The sequence below is a fragment of the Aedes aegypti genome, chromosome 2, assembly GCF_002204515.2.
Source record: "Aedes aegypti strain LVP_AGWG chromosome 2, AaegL5.0 Primary Assembly, whole genome shotgun sequence".
NCBI lineage: Eukaryota > Metazoa > Arthropoda > Insecta > Diptera > Culicidae > Aedes > Aedes aegypti.
In genome coordinates, this window is record NC_035108.1 from 205,164,738 (window position 1) to 205,185,035 (window position 20,298).

Consider the following 20,298-nt stretch of genomic DNA (forward strand, 5'->3'; position numbering starts at 1 on the left):
CAAAGCAAGGGCACCCACCAGTAAAAATTTTGTCCACGCTGGGTTTGATGTTTGCAAAATATCAATGTGAAAGAGCGGTACGTTTTGATAGAAGTTTAACTTGAACAATTGGAATTCCGTCGTAGAAAAGTTGTTGAAATACCAACTGCTAAAGTGAGCACACTGTCCGAAGAAAATTTATTTTTTATATTTAAGGCCGGTTTGCTACTGACAAGAAAAGGAATCGCCTATCTCGATGCGTGGAAAATTTCTCCCAAGAAATGGTCAAGAAAATCACTTTTTTCTGATCGCAGTACGCAGTTGAGAAGAAATGTCACTTCAAAGGGGGCTCTCTGTAGGAAATTTCTTGACCCTTTCAGTCAAGGAATTTCTTTACTTTTCTTGAGCGAAACAGCATACTTAGCTTTAACCAGGAATTCGCCCAACCAAGCCAACATCAATTTCGTAAGAATTCAAGCTTTCAGAAGCTATAACAACAACTTTCTCACCAAGCTCCTCTCGTAAAACAAAACACTCTTCTTGTAGCATAAGTTGGATCGTTGATTACGGTTAAGTCGTTTCGAATTTTGTTCTGTGCTGTATTTAATTAGTTTGCTGTTGTGCCGACTGTAACTAAAGCAAGTTTGATCACTCGTCTTTTCGCTCCTTGTGAAGTTGGCGTGAGTGCTGAGTAAATCCTGCAAATCAAATTTAACTTCGAGGTGATATACGACAAGACAATCCATTCTCGATCAGCAATGGAGGAAAACAGAGATTGCAAAAAATGTTCTCGATGTGTGGATGCGCATGTGGATTTGTTTACAGTATGCGAAGGGGATTGTGCTGGTCTCTTCCATATCAAATGCGTTGGATTAAAAGAAGAAGATTTAGAAGTTCTCACATGCTCGCAGAATATCTTGTGGATGTGTGATGCGTTAGAGTGGGTCAAAAAATCGTTTTTGCTCCACACCGCTCATTCGATTCTAGATCAAATTCTGGGTGTCCTTCCAAAGTTTGAGCTCATTTGGATGAACACTGAGACTGCACAAGCCCTTTAAAGTTTATATGGAAATTACTATGGGAAACGCAAGCAATTCATTCAATCGGTCATAGTGTTTGCCCATGTGCTCTTGGGGATTAGAACTACGTTGATACTGTGAGATATAAAAAGCAGCTACAACTTTGCCGAACACCGTTTTTAAATCGGACGCCCCAGTAATTAGTTATTGATTTTTGAATGAGTTGTAAAACTTTGGCTATAATTATTGGGCTGTTCTGCAAGCATCACTGGATATATGCAGTAAAACATAGTAGCCATGATTTGTACGTGCTATCTTTCGCGCCAGATGCAGCAATGTTGCCTGTTCAGAAGTTAAATGAGCACTGCTGAAGAATTTATGACTGGATATAAATCAATAACTAATTACTGAGGCGTCCGATTTGAAAACGGTCTTCGGCAAAGTTGTAGCTGATAAATGTATCTCACAGTATCAACGTGGCTCTTATCCCCAAGAGCACATGGGCAAACACTATGACCGATTGAATGAATTGCTTGCGTTTCCCATAGTAATTCCCATATAAACTTTAAAGGGCTTGTGCAGTCTCAGTTTTCATCCAAATAAGCTCAAACTTTGGGAGGACACTCAGAATTTGATCTAGAATCGAATGAGCGGTGTGGAGCAAAAACGATTTTTTGAACCACTCTAGTGATGCGTGCATGGATAAGTTCCGAAAGATGAGAGATAGTATACGGCCTTATTCTGATAACGATGTGAAGAACACGAAAACGATTGAGAATGAAGTTCAGGAGCTCAAAAACACAGTGACTGACATTCTAGCTACTCTTTCGAAACTTCTATCCACGACCTCGACCACGGATGATGCTGAACTTCTGCACAGCACTCCAAATTCGTTACCTACACTCTGCAATGGAACAAATGGATGTATTGCCGCCGAACTAACCGATGAAGAGAATCTACAACATGTACGAGCTACAACAAACGAAGATAATTTCTCTTTATTTCTATCGAACATCGATCCATGTGCCACCGAATGGGACGTTCGTAGTATGGTTTCCCGCTGTCTTGGTGTATCTGAACCCGAACGATTGGATGTTACTAAATTAACGAAAAATTGGAATAATACTAGGGTGCTCGACTTTGTTTCTTTTAAAGTTGTTTTGAGTAAGAAATGGAAAACTAATGCGCTTAATTCATCGACGTGGCCTGTGAAAATTAAATTCAGGGAATTTATTAATAGGCACAATGAAACTTGGCGTCCGTAATTGTAAACATTACATCTTTCTAGTTTATAGTCTCGCGTTTGTTTGATGTTAAAAATTTTGAAATAGGGTCCTAAAGCCCTGTCCCAATTTTAGTGCCAAACGCTTAAGTTTAGGCCAAAAACACATGTTTACTCAATTTTCTAATGTTTTCCGTTGGTTTAAACCCAAAAAACATTTTTTTAGATTTTGTCACATCCTTTGGCTTAAACTCAAATTTTGGGTGTATTTTGTTTTCCGTGTCCCTTACGAAATGTCAGATAGGAACAACCCCAGTGGTCGAACTAAAACCCCTGTGGTGTTTTTGTCGACTAAGCGAACGTCAAACATGATCAAAAGTGTCAAGGTTCATTATGGACCAAATTTTTAAATTAAAGTTTAAACATGATATAGCCATTATTTGAGCGTGAAAAATTGCTAAAGTAGTTACAGTAACATGCTTTTTCGTGTTATTAAATAAAAACAAGATTTCATTAAAAATTTTAGGACCCAATTAGATGATGTTGAAAGATTAGAATGTGTGTGATATTTATTGTGTTGAGTGGTGCAGTGAATATGTTTTATTTGAACATGTTTTGTTTTGCTAGTACGATTTTTGTTTGTTTGTTGGTCAAGATAGTTTTAAGATATTCAATAAGACAAATTGTCAGTTGAGTTATACAAATAAATAAATAAAAATAAAAATATCCGGAACCTACACTCTCTGAACATCCTGTTCCTTAGAAATATGTGTTCCGCAGGAACGTAGCATCGGGATAGCTCGAGAATTCATTCATTTTCATGGGTGATCCTAGCTTGTTTGTACCATCGGCGTCGCTCTGTTTGCTTATTGGGATAGGATGGGAATCTGTGCAAGGACACTGTTTCCGGGATGCATTTTAAAATATATTTACACATTTAGATTTACATTTTTTTCCAAAACTATCATCACCTATCATGGTTTAAGGCAATTGCCAAATTTACTTTCCGATAGATGCTTCTTTTTCTCCTCTGGGTGACAAGACTGCTGTCTCCGGTAGGTGAAACTTGCTTTGACGACCTCCAACAAACGTCAAATTTTGAATCCCACCCACCATCAAGCAGCACCCACTAGCCGCCATTCCCGCTCGCGGATAAGTGGATACGGAAAAATGGGTTGCTCAATAGGGTCCTAAAGCCCTGTCCCAATTTTAGTGCCATACGCTTAAGTTTAGGCCAAAAACACATATTTACTCAATTTTAGAAATGTTTTTGGTTTGTTTAAGTTCAAAAACATTTTTTAATTATTTTTGTAGATTTTGTCATGCTCCTCGATTTAAACTAATATTTTGGGTATAATTTGCTTTCCCTGTCCCTTGCGATTGTCAAGGGCGAACGCTTACCGCTCGGCTATCGATGCGGTTGGATCGAGAGGGACCAAAACGTAAATAAAAAGCGCTCTTGATAACTCAATCGTGATTGGAATAGTAAATTTAAAAACTTGTTCATGGTTTTCATTACTTCAACGCTTGTTTCAGTGCACGCTTTAGTTGTATTATTTACACGGAGCCGCAAATCAACCCAACTTTGACTTCTTTTGACGCAATTCGGCTCTTCCGTGGGATAACCCAAATTTGTGTTAACTGATATTGTCGCGCGCCCACCAAATCGGAACGTGGGTGTGGGACACGCGACGTGTGACTCGTTCCCGACATTACTGTCATAATGACATGTGTGGCGCTGCATTATTACGAAGTTTATGAACGCAGTGCACTATTCAAATATTAGTCGCGACGCTTGTAGATTGAGAAAAACAATATTTAAAGAAAAATGTTTGTCCCTATTTCTGTCGGATCCATAATATATACCTATCGTTAGGTTGTTTTCATTTGACAACGGCAAAACAAACAACCCAGTGCAAAAAAAATCTACCCAGCGTTAGCTTTCGAAGTCTCCGTGATGGGTAAAAGCAACTTAACGTTAGGTAAACTCGAAAGAACCCAAATTTGGCTTATTCCATTGAACTTCGACGCTGGGTCGGTGCATCTCTCTCTGTTTTCGACAACATTGCTGTTGCGGGAGAGGCAAAACAACCCAACCGTGGGTGAAAACTAAATGCAGTTTACCCAAATTTGAGTAAAAAGAACTTATATTTTGGGTAGTTTGATTTCTCCGTGTACGGTGTTCGATCATAAAACTGTCCGCATATTTTTTCCACCGGACTCGCCCAAAAATGCGTGTTTGATGTCATTTTTTAGACCAGTCAACTGACAGTAACGCGCACAAAACAGAGCGCAGGGAGGCAGAAGAAGAAAAAGCTCTCGCGAGTGCGTGAAAAAGCGGATGGAGAATCGAATCTCTTCGTGATGGGTTTCCCGTCGTCTGGCTGAAATTGGCTTTTTCTTGTGCAAAATTTTATCCAAATCGGCGTGAATTGTGTCGGAAAAGTAAGTTTATACGATCGGGGATGGAATGTGCGTGGAATAATGTGTTTTCCGTTGCGTTTCGGTAGTGAAAATCGACTCGAAAAAATCGTATCGTCGTCGCGACTTGCAACAAAAGACGAGAAGACAGTCGGAGAAGAGTTTTTTTTTCGTTGTTCAACTTGCGCTCTGCTCTCCAGCTCCAGTTCCCCTTCAGGAAACCTGCCCACAAAACACACCCCTCATCAACATCAACAGCAGATTCTTCTTTCCAAACCGATATTTTCTTCGTTATTATTTTGGCTGGTTGGTTTATAATGCCGTTTTGCCGTTCGGTTGGAAGACGGTTCAGTGTTGGTGTACGAAGAAACTGTGCATTGGCGGTTCAAGGGGGAAGTTTTTGTTAGCGATGGTCACTACGGATTGTACAAGTTTACTTTATCAGCTTGATCGATTTTTTGTCCAAAAACATTGTTGATATTGACTATTCTTTATATGTGTCGTCAAAGAAGTAATTATTTTAAATTAAATTTTACTTCGATAAATATGTAAGTTTGTTCAGGGCAAGACAAATATAAAGATTAGTCTGGAATAGCTTAGCTTTTAGCTTCTAATCAATGGTTTATTTTTACAAACATACGAAAAAATCTACAGGTTTACTTATATATAATCAATAAAAAAATATGCTATTATCCTAAGCAACCATGCAGCAATTTATGCAAATAAACGGTGTATATTGAGCTAGCATTGCTGTATTATAATTAAAGTTCATCTAAAGTGGGAAATGGCCCTACAAGTACTCTAAAATGTGATAATGTTTGACAGTTTGCCAGAAAAAAATTTAATTCACAGATAATCACCATTTAATCAAGCATTAATATTCTCTTAATAATTAAATTATTCTTGTATTCTATAACATTCCCTAGAAAACCGTTCCCCAGAAAATTATGTACCTAAAGTTTTAACAAAATCTAGTTAAAAATATTTATTTGAAATTCCATACAAAGTTGTTTACAAGTACATGAGAAGATTAGCATTGTTAATGTTAATTATGAACACTTTATGCATATTTCAAATTGGACAATTTACGCAAATTGCAACTGAACTATCACAGTCGATTCACTTTTATTGGCAACATCCCATTTTTTTTTATAGAAATGGTTTTCGTATATTCTACAAAAATAATAAATTTTGTAAAAATTACAACTGGTACAAAAATAGTACATTTCTCAGGCAAGCCAGGTGTCTTTTTAGAATCTTGGTCAGTATTTTAATGCAGGTCTCTAAAAAGTCTATTGTTTAGGCATCTCAAGTCTATTTGAATCAAAATGGTCTCTAAAGTAACTTGTTTGTCTTAATCTACTTGCAGTGAATCCAGGTGAAAAATTCTAGAGCCTTCAGATACTTTCAAGCGTTCTTAGTTCAAGTTCTTAATGATATTTTTCTCCGATCCCGAAGAATATTTCAGGAATTCTAATGATTTATACAGAGATTCTTTCTGGAATACTCCTTAAGGGATGTAGCGATTTCTCAAAATATCGATATTTTTGATTCGATACGATAATCGCAACAAAGTATTGATACCACCGATATATTGATTCAAAATAACGATATATTGGAAGGTTCCCTGGGCTTGGGATTATATTTTCCAGGGAGCGATGAATTTTGATAATTGATCGCTGTTGTTAGTAGTTTTGATTAGATGTTGGGTGAATTTCAAAGCAATGGCAACCTTTTTATTACAAAATTTAGATTTTATCTTCTGACCTAAAGATTCTGGTTAAACTACTGCACTACGGCTATCATTCATCAAAATTACTTTCACTTCGGGAAAATATAATTTCAAACTGGCGAGAAGATTACAAACTGAGGGTGGGTTAGAAGCACAGTCAGACCCTTGAATGTGCAATGTGGGGTAGTAATTGGGAATGCCATTGACGGTTTGTAATCTTCTACGAGGTTTTCGAAAACCAACAGGGCGCGTGCACCGGGTTGCGGATAGGAGCAAAGGGAGATCAATAGCATCTACTTAAAATAATAGAGCAAAAAGCCGTTCCATGATTAGGTAATGTTTAGCGATCTTCTATGGTGTTCTAGTACTATAACATTCTTCACTCACTGGGAATTCTGGCCTTGATAATATAAATAGTGCTAAACATAAAATAATACCTAATACTCAATAAGTACAATGTAGTTTCAATGTAGTAATAAATGAAATAAAATCAATTTTCTATACTTGACAAGGTTTTGAAGACAATCAATGAGTGAAAGAACTACCTATTAGAAAAGCCACATCAGCTAAGGCTATACATATACAAATGTTGGTCATAGGGTCATGGCGAGCATTCGGTATGTACGTCTATGATTGATTCTTATCTAATAGGGGCACTAGAAGACCACGCGGACAATTTCGAAACAAATTATTTTTATACATCGGTCTTACGATCCGAAAGGCTCAGCTATGCTGCAAAGTCATTTTAAAAGCTATTCATTACTACTGTTTAATTGTTTATTATTTTAACAAAACTACATAATTATTCATTACTAATCACTGTTCCTATATTCTCTTTTTCTCTCCTTCTTATCTGTTGCATGATTATGAGCATCACTAATATAATGCATGAGCATGCACAATAAGAATAATTTCAGGATTGAAAGCAGTACATGGATACCTGGATAGAATAGCTTCGAAAAGGATGCTCAAAACAGAATAATTCGGGTCAGGGAAGTATGACCATCATGAGTAAGTAACACATTTCATTTCAATAATATCAAATATTTTTATATAAATCAGCACCGCCAATCAGTGAACTGAATTATAATTTTATATCTGTACATGATAAAAACAGATAAAGTTTGTACAGTTGTCACCATCAATTGAATTGCGTTCTTTATAGTAATGTTCAATCATTATCAAAAGCTCCTAAAGCGTCGCATCGTGCCATCAACAGTTCTTAGCATCACTCTCATATTGTTATTACTTTGTTGTTTATTAAATTTATGTAAAGCGATCAGCTCATTCTTTCTTACTTGTACAATTGTTTGAAATTTTAAAAAATCAAACCAAACTTCAAAACTTAAATTAAATTGCTCTCAGCACATTTACATTTTGCAGCATTAATTGCATTACTGTGTCAAGTCTTCTCCAATTTCCTATACCCTACCCCAACCCTTCCTATCATTTCCGATGGTGTTCAAGTGGTCCGCATAGACTATTACGGCCATTACCTATCCCTGCCCCCGGCTTTGGACTGACTTGCGCTCTCATTGCCCCACCAAACGCTGCAAAATGAAAATGAAAATAACGATATATTGGAAGGTTGGGTGACAAAACGTCGAAAGACAAAATGTCGAATGCCAAAACGTCGAAAGGACAAAATGTCGAAAGACAAAATGCCAAAAGCCAAAACGTCGTAAGGACAAAACGTTGAAAGAATAAAATGTCAAAACGTCGAATGCCAAAATGTCGAAGGGAGAAAACGTCGAAAAGGCAAAACGTTAAAAAGAAAAAAAAAACGAGTAAAGATAAAAATGTAACGTAGAATTCAAAAATTAAACAATGTTTTGAACAGTTAGAGTAGCTAAAGATATGACTTTTCCATGTTATTACTTTTTACAATTTTTTGATTGTTTTGGAAAAGATTATAAAATAAAATCTAATTGACAATAACCAAAACATGTCAAAATAGTACAAGTTTTTTTTTTATTGAGGGACCCAAACGCAAAAGGTTGTGAATGACATTTTGGTCGGTTTTCAGTTATATATACAAAAAACTAAAAAAAAACAGTTTCCAAGCTTTCCAATGGTATTTTTGGGTGATTTTTTTCGTCCAACACTTACACTTACTGTCACTCACATCCCTTTGTTTCTAACTCCCTCGATTTATCTTCAGGTTCTAAAATGATTATTAGAGTCTCTTGTCGAAGTGCTATTTTTAGGCAAACTTTGGAAGGGGGCTGCAAGGGTCGTGTTTTGAAATTAAACTATCAATTGATGCTTGCATTGTTCTTACTATTTGTAGTTTTTACGATGTAACAATATACATGCTCTACAAATAAATCAGTGCGTCAAATGTATAGAAGTCATTTCAATACTACATATTAAAAACTTACGGTATTTTGATAAAGAATTTCTGTTCCCGAAAAGTAAAATAATAAATTGAATCAATTATTCTTCCCTGGCCACGATCACAGGGTTTGACGGTGCCAAAGTAGAAGGTGGACCACAATAATACCCGTCTGTGAAACATATCACCTTCCCAATACTTTGGCACACCTCCAACGGTTCATGATTTATCATGAAACGGCTGCATTCAGGCGGAGGATCTGTTAATATGTTTCGGCATATTATCAGGTCCTCTTCGAACGGAGGGACCGCCAGGGCTCATTAGTTACTTATAAACCAGTGCTGGTTGTTTGATGTTTCAATTCGTTTACACGAGCTGTAGCATCCTTTCTACTAATCAGCAATGGTGGTTAAGTTTCGAAGCCAACGTGTGATCAATCGTTTTATAATGCAAAAAAAAAATGGGTGTTTGGTGGAACTGTGCGTTACACTCGTCGTTATTAAATTTAGTGATTGTGAAGGTGCTAATAGTGATTTTATAATAAAATTTATGGCGATGAAAATTTGAAAATGAAAGTGTAAGTGATTCTAATAGTTTTGTTAGAAATATTATAATAATGATGTGAACTCTACTGTTTTAATAATACATTGTGCAATCATTTCTCTGAATATAAACTTTATTGCCTAGTTCTTCAAACGTGCATGATAAAAGTGTTAATAATGACAGCGAGTGCAGAAGAATGGATCAAAGTGATTTTTTTTACTGTAACTTTCTTGATCATAGTGCTAAATCGTAGTTTGAGAAGTAATGACTCTACAGCAATAAAAATAATGATACATTTAAATTGAATATCTTTTGATTTTTTTAGTAATGCTAACAGATGGTAAATGGTGATAACAATGAATTTATATGAAAATGGTGTGATGTGAAAAGTGATATAATGGAAAGTGTATCTGAAGTGTATTACGAAAGTTGATGAGTGATAATCGGTGATATACGTGATAGTGTCGAAAATAAAAGTGACGATAGAGAGTGATGAAATGAAATGGGGAATGAAGACCTTTTAATTAAACTATTTCGTTCTTCACTTTAACCACTCTAGTAGCATTTCAGGCCTTATCATAGTTTGATAGTAGTCTGAACTACTAGACTGCAAAACTACGGCAAGGGCTGATTGCTGCTAGCGTACACAGTGACCATTTGAGCAACATTGCTTAGGAACGTCTGTGTGATGAACGCAATAGAGGCTTATAAAAGCAAATGCTGGGAAAGAGCTTAGGGCAGATTAAGAGTCCCAGTACTACCCCTATCGCTACTGACAAAAAAAAAAATTGAATCAATTATTCTTGTTTGAAAGAAGATTGAGTGAATTTTCAAAGAATAAAGAATCATCTAAATGTCTCAAATCCAGTTGTAAATTTGATTAAATTGATGTCACTAATTCTACAACAAAATGAGTTTATTTTTTTAAGAATAAATAATATACTATTTATCACCAAATAGCTCAACCAGAAGGAAATCCAATTCTCCTTCAAACTATTGCTGCATTGATTTTTGAGAAGTTTTTTAACTTCATATTATTTACAAACCTAATTAAAACAATTGAGCTTATTTAGATAAAAAACTATTTTGAAGTATAACCATATTAAGCGAAAGGCTTACGCCCCAAATATACAAAATTGTTGGAGTTCCTACACTCACGCTTTGGTGGAAAGGAAATTTTGCTCGTCTACGAGTAGTAGAAGTAAAGTTAGAATTGTTCACTGCCAAGGACCATTCATCTGCCGTTATGTGAGTCCTGAAGAAAAACAAAAGAAAGCTTACCTACTTTTACCTCAGGCTTAATTTTCAATCATCCGCTGCAATGCTTCTTCTCTGGCCAGAAATGACATTTCTGAAAATTTTCGAATTTTCATCAGAGTCCCTGCTTACTCTGATGAAAAATTGAATATTTTGCTGTTTCCAACATCGTTTGCATCGCAACTATTTTTTCCTTGGCAACGCTTGAAAAATGACTGCTTTCGACTCTTCGACGTTTTGTCCCTTTCGACGTTTTGGGTTTCGACGTTTTGTCTTTCGACATTTTGTCCCTAAACCATATCGGAATATCATAAGATATATTCCAATGGAGCGAAATTCCTACATCACTTAGTGCCTGCCGTTTAGTTTCCTAAAACCCGACAGAAACATGTTTGTATACTCAAGATTTTTGCTGTTTTGACCGACAATTACATAAATATCTTCTGTTTACATACATTCTAGTATAATTCGAACAGTTGGGTTTTCTCCAAATCTAATTTGTTGTACATATTTAAACAAGACATATATTATATGTTGAGAAACAATTGTTTTCACTTAGAGCAAGCAGAGGTCTCTGCAACTCTCGTCCACGCTTTCAGAGCATGTCAGATCGTTAAACAATTTTTATGTACGTCGATTTTGCGTAACAATCAGGCGAGTTTTCTGCTGGGTGTAACTAGTATCTTCCAACTGCTGAAGGATGCGTCATTTACGTCTAAGAGGCAGTATTCCGATATATCAGAAGTATCGGAACGTCCTTAGGTGACAGATTGCTTCAGGAAATCCATGAGCACTTCAACTAGCTACCTCTTGTAATTTTCTCAAGGATTACTTTGAACAATTTTCCAAAGACTATCCTGGGACTTCCTTCAGATATTTTGTCACTAACTTTTCAACCGAATTCACCAGTCGTTAATCTCTAAAATCTTCCAAAGATTTCCACAGTTTTTTTTTGCAAGAAACTTCTCAAAGGTTAGTTGTAAAGTTTTTCGTAAAAAATCCTACGGATATTCCCAAGGAATGCTCCAAAAATGTTTTATTCGAGTGAATCTATTGAGAACATTTCAAATATTTTCTTTAATTCAACCTGTGTTTCATTATTAAGTTTCTCCAGATTTTTTTTCCAGGAATTGCTCCAGCATTTCATCCAAGGATTACTGGAGTTTTTCCAAACATATTTTAATGAATTACTCAAAAAATCCCCATGGATTATTCAAATGTTTATGTAATGTTCCACACCAGCTACAGCATTCTTTTTTTTTTAGAAATCTTATGATCATTCCTACACATTTTTAAGGATTTTTATGTTTTTTTCCTGGAGTTCCTTCACAAAATCCTGCGGAATGTTATCCAGAGATTCAATTGATTTTTTTTTTCAATTATCTTAGCAATAATCTAGAAAATCTTGTAAAATTTCCTCAAGAGTGATTTTTTTCAGAAATCCTTATTCATTAAGAGTATGATTTGCTTTAGGAATACGTTACGAATTTTTGATCAAAAATATCTCAGCCGTCTGGAAAACTTTATTCCAATATCTTGGAGAAACACAAGGAAAACACTTGGAAGAATTCTAGAACATTTTCTTGAAAATTTGCTTGAGAAATCTATGACTTTCAAGAAGAAAAATCTTAGGTACAATCTCTGGAGTAATTCCTGAAGGAAATTTCTAGTTAAAATCCTAAAGATATTCTGAAGGACAGTTTTGTAGAAAATCTAAAGAAATCCTTGGAAGCATCTGGAGTAGTTTCTAGTTGAATATTCCAAAATGTTTTAAACGGTTGTCTTGGAGGACCGAACAAAATCTTGGACTAAGGGCTTTCTTGAAAATATATCAGAAATACACTATAAAGAAACTCCTGTTGGAATCCCTGAGGCATTGTTTGTGGTAATTAAAATTCGAATGAAGTGTTTTCATAAAAATGCTTAAACAAATATGAAAATGGGCTAAATTATTTAAAACCAGTCAAAAAAAAAAGTTTTGCAATAGAAAAATGATTGTTTATCTATAGTTTTAGTATTGAAACAGTTAATTGAGTGGTGGGTTAATCTGATGTGTATAGAATCATATTTATGTAACTACTGCATTGTATTTATCCGATTCAGTTTGTCTTGAGTTAGCCGAAATTCAATCGAACTCTGGAGCTACCATAGAAAAGAGAGGGTTAATTCAGAAATCTTGGACATTTTCGCATGAAATATATCAATTCATCATTTATATCAATTACCGTAAAGTGCCGTAATTCAGCGCAGTTAATGAATAAAACGATTCAAATAGTTAATTAAAATGAATACTGCATCAACAAAAAAGCTTCATGAATGGATCGCTAGCAAATCAGTTGTAGATTTTGGGAAAAATATAAACTAGACTGTATTCATAATTTACAATTGTGATTTCATAGTTTACAATTTCAGATTTCACTTGTCAAAATTTCCTAATTCCGCGCATTTTTTAAACGCACGCAGAGAAAACAATTTTAAAATCAAATATATTCTGTATCATTACAACAATATATCTGTATTATTTGCCGGCTTATAATTGCCTTTCATTGTTTCAATAACAACTCGACATTTGGTTCAAAAATATTTGTTGTTGAATTTGACAGCTGGGTTTATTGTGGTGCAACAAAATTAATTTTTGGTTCAACTTTTTTTTTCTTTTGAAACAACAATTTTTGCGTTCCTCCTCCTTAACGCTTTTTGTATGAAAAAAAGTAAAGTTTTGTATGAGCCGTAACGCTTCAGTCTACGTTTAGGTTTTTTTTTTATATTTTTTTTTGACTATCACATGAAATTAAGATAAGCACATACATTCGCATTGGTACGCGTAAATTTCGTATAGGGGAAAGTGGGGCAGCTTGACCACCTTAAGCAAATCCAGATCCGATAGAAGCGCAGAAAATGTAATGGAATTTTCGGATCTTTATACTGCCGTGAATCGCAAATCAGTCCCATCTGCATTTTCGTCAAAATTGAGCTGAGATCATCGGTAAACTTAGTTTTCATTTTAATATATTGTCACAAATCCAAATGAAATTTCACTTTTACGCCCATGAAGCGGTCTTAGGTACCCAAATGAGGCATTGAAATGAATGGTGCATGATGAGATGAACCAGCCTAGGGCTGAAAATCTCAATAATAAAGAAAAAAAATGGTGCATAATATTTTTTTGCACAGAACGCAAAATTAAAAAAAAACTTTCAAGAAGAAGCATACTGACACACTTGAAAGTTCCTTTCAGTTCACGAAGATGAAAATAAAAGACGCCATCATTGGCAAATAAAATTCATTCGAATTAAACATGAACTTTGGTACTGCTTGCACCATAATATTGGAATGTTGGATATTGGAAAAGCTTCAACGTGTATTAAAAAATGTCTAGAAGTGTATAAATGGATACTGGATGTAAACACCTTCATATTTGTCATTGTTTTGTTTTAACCATACAAAACTAGATTATCTCATAAACCTGGAATTATTTTGTGAAGCCTGGAAAAACTTGGAAATATGATATATATATGAAATAATTTCATTTCGGTAAACGAGTAGACAACATCTTAAATAAAAGCGACAAAACTTTGCGTGACTTATTATGCAACCTCAAAGACAAAGTTCCACCCGATGAGCAATCGGGAGTTTACCGGATTTCATGTAAAGACTGTCCAGCAGTTTACATCGGCCAAACCCGCCAAGTTCGCCTCAAAGAACACAGAAATGCTGTAGCATCCAAAAAATGTAACGAATCCAGTGTGGCAGCTCATGCGTTAGATTCCAACCACGAAATAGATTGGGAAAGTGCGAAGCTCATCAAAAGTGTACGAAAAGCCTCGCATTTAATCGCATGGGAATCAATGTTCATCAGCAATGGATCATTGAATGTAGTTTTTGCAAGTGCTCACCGATCAAAACAAAGGCGCCACTGTGTATGGGATTTAACATTGTGACAGCATTGCTGTTCTGTCAAACACACAAGGCTACGGTGGCGCTATCTATGCTTTCCATAGCGGCCGTTTTGGTTATTTTATTGATCCATAACCTAGGACCGCTGATGAATGAAGACGATTCTCCGATCGTTTCGTATCTGTTCGATCTGGTGAAAACGACACTTCAGTAGCAGTACAAAACGCCATCAGTCGGACATTGTCCCGTAGATAAGCCACATCGTGCCCGAAACCGGTCGACAGAAAGGTATTTTTTAAGTTTTTTTGACGATAGTAAGAACTATAAGTGTTATGACTTGTTCCGCGTTGCGTTTCGTGAATATCTTAAACATATTTTTGGAATTTTTTTCTGGAAAATCCTTTGATTTTTTTTTATTTTCTGGTACCTGTGTGATCTCTCCTTGGTCTCTTTATTTAGGCGTTTTGAGTGTGAATAGAATTGTGTAATGATTCCAATAATATTTTGTAAACATTATTTTTTAAGTCGTTCATTGAGTATGCTCAGACGTGTATTACACTTTACAAAGCCGATAACAAATTGTACTAGCAAAAAGAAAATAAAAAAAAAAAAAATGAAAAGATTTTAACATACATTTTTTAAGAATAAGAACAAAGTCCTATACATATATCGACTAAAACCCACTGGATTCAATCCAGTTGAGCCATCTTAATCTTGTAAACTTTCCAAAACGAGCTGTATTGAGAAGGCCGTCAAGCATGATCATGTCGATGTTAATTTTAAATTTCCGCATAATAATGAATGTCGTTTCATTTTTTTAGTTTGAAGTACAAATTTCATTATTTTTTGTGAATAATCCGGAACCGTTTTCCGGGACGCTTGGTGATGCGGGAAGAGTAATTAGAATCCGGGACTGTCCCGCACAATCTGGGACGTCTGGTCGCTTTATTAAATGGTACCTAAGTGTAGGCTATAGGCATGCTGCAATTTTTAATTATAGAAAAACCCTTTTTTAAATTGTAACATTTTCAAACGCCGAATTCTTCCTCTCCGAATCTTCTCCCCGGGCCCCAGCTGGAACCGCCTCTGGCCCTGTTGTGTATGTGCAGAATGGTGTGCGCGCGCGGTGCGGTTTCGAATAAGAGACTGGTGCTGGAGTTGCCATTGGCCGCGATGGGGTGGTCGGGAGGCGGAATCGTCGGGACGTGACAGTCAGTCAGTAGATACACAAGACGGAGACGGGTGTTGGTTTGGTGTTGTAGCGCTCCAGTAACTCGCTCTGCGGAGACCAGCAGCTATGTAGAAAGAAACAAGAGTCGATGAAAATTTGCCAGCCTTACCACACACACCGTGTGTAACAACGCATTTTTCCGGAAGTTTTTCCTCAGGTGCCACTCGTCGTCGACGGTCGAAGATTGATTGGAAACGCTCGGAAATTGGCGTCGATGATCGCGATTCGGTTTAGTTTCGTTCGGTTTGCCGTGAAGGAAGATTCGAATGTTGATTGGTAGTGAAATTTCGGGTGCTAGACCCTGAAGGGAAAAGCTTTTAAAGCTGTGTGAATTCTACAAATAGTGAATTATTCAGTTCTGGATATCTGGTGATCCGAAGATCTACCAAGGAATGTGAAGAGGCCTTCTGGTGAAGCAAAGTGAAAATACCTACATAAATTTTCCAACTTCCAAGTGGGGATGATGGTTTACGTATAGTTGTGAAGAGAAAATAGCCGAGGTTCAAGAATCTTGGCTCCGTTGAAGCGAAAAGCGAAGAAGAAAGCGAACATTCGGTGGATTGATTTTTTTTCCTACTGTGTTCCATTCAATTTTCACAGTTCGCCCTGGTCTGGTGCGCGTGTTTCTAGGAGGTACAATATGCTCGCTCACGGATTATGCTGGTTTGGCAATAATATTTCCTCTACGATGGGGCCATTATAAAAAAGGAGATAGCGCTGCCGAGTGTTTGATTACGAAATTATTCCCATCCATCATCAGTGGCTAGCAGGAAAATGGTTTATATTATTCGAATCCGAGCGCGAGCAACCTCATATTACACCTATACCTAGTTTGCAGACAAAATAATAACAAATCGAGACAGCCGGGCGTGTGTGTTACCAATCCACGAAGCGGAAATCCGGACGGTTTTGTCGATCGATGATGGACGTCATGCGAACTAACGTGAGGATGTTTTTGTTAATTGATATTTCGAAAATGTTGTGTTTCTAGTCTAAACTAATGAACAATAACGGTATCGTATGAATTCTATTTAAGAAGTGCTATGGCCAAACTGTGTTTTAGTCAATGAAACTTGGCTTCAGATTTCAAATCAACAAAATTTGGTCTGATAGTTGGACTCTTTTTTGAGACATAATCACTACATTAATACAAGTCGCCCAATAATCTCTATTTTCAAGGGAAGTCTAAAGTCTCTATTTTAACTCAAATTGTCTCTAAAGCCACTTTGATATATTTTTGCTGGCGGTAAATATTGGTGCAAACTTCTACAAGCTTTAGAGAAACCATCAAAGTCTCTTACGTGACCGTTCCATAAGTTCGTTAGTAATTTCCGCACAGGTTTAAGGAATTTATCTAGTGATTTCTCCTGCAATTTCTTCTGAAATACTTTCAAGCACCTCCGATCCCAGGAATTCCTCAGGCAATCCTACAAAGGATACTTAGAGGAATTTCTACAGAATTTGTTCCAGGAAATCTTTAGGCATTTCAACGCTACTACCTCGAATAATTTACACAGGGAATACTCCGAAAAATATCTCACGAATCTCACCAATAAAGTTTTTCCACTACTTCTTCTACCGATTTTCTCAGTTATTATTCTAAGAGATCTTCCATAGATTCATAGAACTCATGCAGGAATAGAAATTCTTCCAAGCAAATCACTAAAAGTTTAATCGAGAGTATTCAAGAAAAATAAAATCGGGATTTTTTTTTTCCAAAAAATCCTTTATGAATTACTTAAATGAGTTCGTCTGTTGATTTTTTCAATTAGGCATTTAAAAATAGATTCCCTAAAGAATTTTTCTACATTTTTTCGCATTTTTTCGGATGAAACAAGCCCCCAGGTATTAATATAGTTAAAGTGATTATAAAACGAAGCCAAACTTCGAATTTTTAAGTTCTCAGATCTGGAGAACCTGCCAACCAATCGCGGTAAAAATTTGATGGATTGGTTGTATTCTGGTGATGATCAAACAATCAAATGTTCAGTTCAGAGCGCTGTCCTAGTGCTCTTGAAAATTCGAGGTTTGGCTTCGTTTTATAATCTTTTTTTTTTACTAAATCATTTATTTAGCAGGCTCAAGTGCTCGTAGGCATTACGGAGCCGGATTGAAAAGATTTATTTACAAAATCTTATTTGTTTCTTATAGAACTAAGTTTGTTTTGGGGAACCGTAAAACTCGCAGTTTTGTCGTTAACCCGTATAGGCCAGAGTGAAAGAAAAATTCCTAAAACACTCACCGCTCAGCGAGTACTTAACGGATTTAAATTTTTTTTTGTCAGTATACTGGCACACAAATCTAGTTTCTAAAAGTGGCCAAAAGATTTCCAGAATATCGAATGTGTCCGAAGTTATCCAGGTGGGTTACTGGGTCAGGTCGGCTGAGAAGGGTGCTGTACTTCTGTGCCCCTTGAAGTAGGCAAATTTCAAGTTACAGATATTTTCCTGAATCGGCTATAATGTGGCCACAGGAATTTTAAGATAAACGCATCAGCGTAAACCTTTTGAGAAATGATTGAATTGGATAACCATGTTTCCTGCATTCGTTTGACCCTTGAAATAACCATTTTGGGTCCCCAGGATGCCTAAAACTTATGACAAAGTGGCCAATTTGTATCTAAACATATGTGTCAAGCCCATAGGAACGCATTTCAGTAAATTATTATGTTTGATCTCTACTGTCTTATATCTATAGCCGGTTCTTTAGGGCATTAAACCCAAGTGGCCACATCCAGTACATTCTAAGCGGTGCTTACCTCTTCATTTATAATGTTGAATATCAGATCTTGATGATTTATGCAGATTAAAATGATTGCCATTGCAAATAAATGAAGACATTTTGGCGTGTCCCAAAAAATAGCCCTTTTTACCCGACCTGACCCAGTGACCCACCAGAATATCTCCGACGTTCCTGTGGTCGAGATCCCTTGGTCACTTTTAGGAACTAGATATGTGGGCCAGTATACTGACAAAAAGTAATTGAAATCCGTTAAGTATTCGCTGAGCGGTGAGGGTTTTAGTATTTTTGCTTTCACATAGGCCTATACGGGTTAAGGAATACAATCATTTTCGGAAGGGATGGGAATTTTGGGTTTATTTGTTGATCTTCAGCAGCAGCATATTGTTGAGGCGTTATTGCTGCTGGTTAACGCAGAGTGGACATGACGACAACCTGTAACGGTGCAAACAAACGGGTTTCGAGGGAAACAAGGTGGACATCCAAAAAACGGGAAGGGGTATACGAGGTGGACAAGCGGAACAAAAAAAGCTCCAAAACCACATCGATTATTATCTGCGAGCGATCGATTACAGTTGCGCGCCTCACGAGTAGTCGTTGGACATCAGCCGACACATTATCTTGATAAAGTCGCGACTAATGTTCATCCCTTTAAACCACGACTTCTTTGACACCTGCGGGAGAATGGAATGTAACCACCTGCCCAAATCTCCTTTATCCCTTTTTTGTTGCCAACTGAGCAAGGTCTGCAGGTTTGACGAGCAATTGTGAAAAATTCTTCAAAGGCGATTTGTCGATCATAAATATCGCCTTCCATAGCGCCCACCTTGGCGAGTTCGTCCGCTTTCTCATTGCCCGGAATCGAGCAATGCGAGGGGACCCAAATCAAGGTGATGGTATGATTCGACAAAACACTCAGTTTAGATCGTATTTAGGAAATACTTTACCGGCCTCAATTAGGACCTTCAGAAGTATTTTGTTCAAATATGTCTAGTCATGTCCTGATAGGAGATAGCACAAAATTCTCTGTGAGAAAAGTGCGCGCTGAATCAGGCTTTCGCAAAAACATGACATTTTACATTTTGGCTAAAACTGTTTTTTTTTCGTTATGGTCTAAAACTGTTACTAGCTCCTAATTGAACATTGCTCCCCTACTATTTTACTGAACATAACTCCCGGGATCCTTTCGAACATTGCTGCAGCAATTCTTTAGTAATATTTATCAGTAAATTTTGTAGCAATTCATGCCATGACTTCTCCAAAGGTTTTCCCATGATTTTTTCTCAATTTCTTCACAGTCTCCTGCATGTACTTCTGCGGATAGTGTCGTTAAAACTGTTCCAGTTTCCTCCATGAATTTTCAGAAATAGATACGGGTATTACTAAAAAATCCTTGTTATAAAGAATCCTTCAATAATTTGTTGGAAATTGCTTCAAGCTCCAAGGATTGCTTTCAAAGTTTCTTGAAATATTCTCTCAGATCATCATTATATTATACTTTTGTCATTTCGTAAATACATTATTAACCCTCTAATACCCAAATTTTTATTTTTTATTTAAGTATAATTTTTCGTTATCTAAAATCGTTCTAAACACGTTTTGGGCATTTATTTATTTTTATTCGCAAATTTTTAAATTTTGGTTTTTGATTTTTATAATTTTTATTTTTGAACATCCCTAGCTTTTTTCATTTTTTCTTGAAGCCTTTTCTAGTTGTTGATTTGGCAATAATAAAAAAATAAATTGTTACGGTATTTTTAAAAATATTAAATTTTTATTTTTTTTTCGGAGCGTATTTTATTTTCCGTGTAACTAACGGAAAAACAGGTTTGAAATGATTTCAATACCACCAGGCTCTTCTTTTGTGATAGATTAATCGCAGAAAAATATAATAGGTACGATTTTTTATATTACACGTTAAAT

At 36.2% G+C, this 20,298-nt stretch overlaps 1 protein-coding gene across 3 annotated transcripts in view; it reads left to right on the forward strand.

Moving 5' to 3' along the window:
- The first annotated feature begins 4,528 nt into the window (after positions 1-4,528).
- The window catches only part of LOC5570339 (triple functional domain protein), a 298,245-nt gene continuing 282,475 nt past the window's right edge, over positions 4,529-20,298 (forward strand). Inside the window, exon 1 of one of the 3 annotated variants that reach the window (XM_021843783.1) lies at positions 4,529-4,665. The gene's annotated coding sequence lies outside the window, so the exon portion shown is untranslated. Of the gene's footprint in view, positions 4,666-16,304; positions 16,414-20,298 lie in introns of those variants that run through there. The other 2 variants (XM_021843781.1, XM_021843782.1) reach the window with 2 other exon arrangements.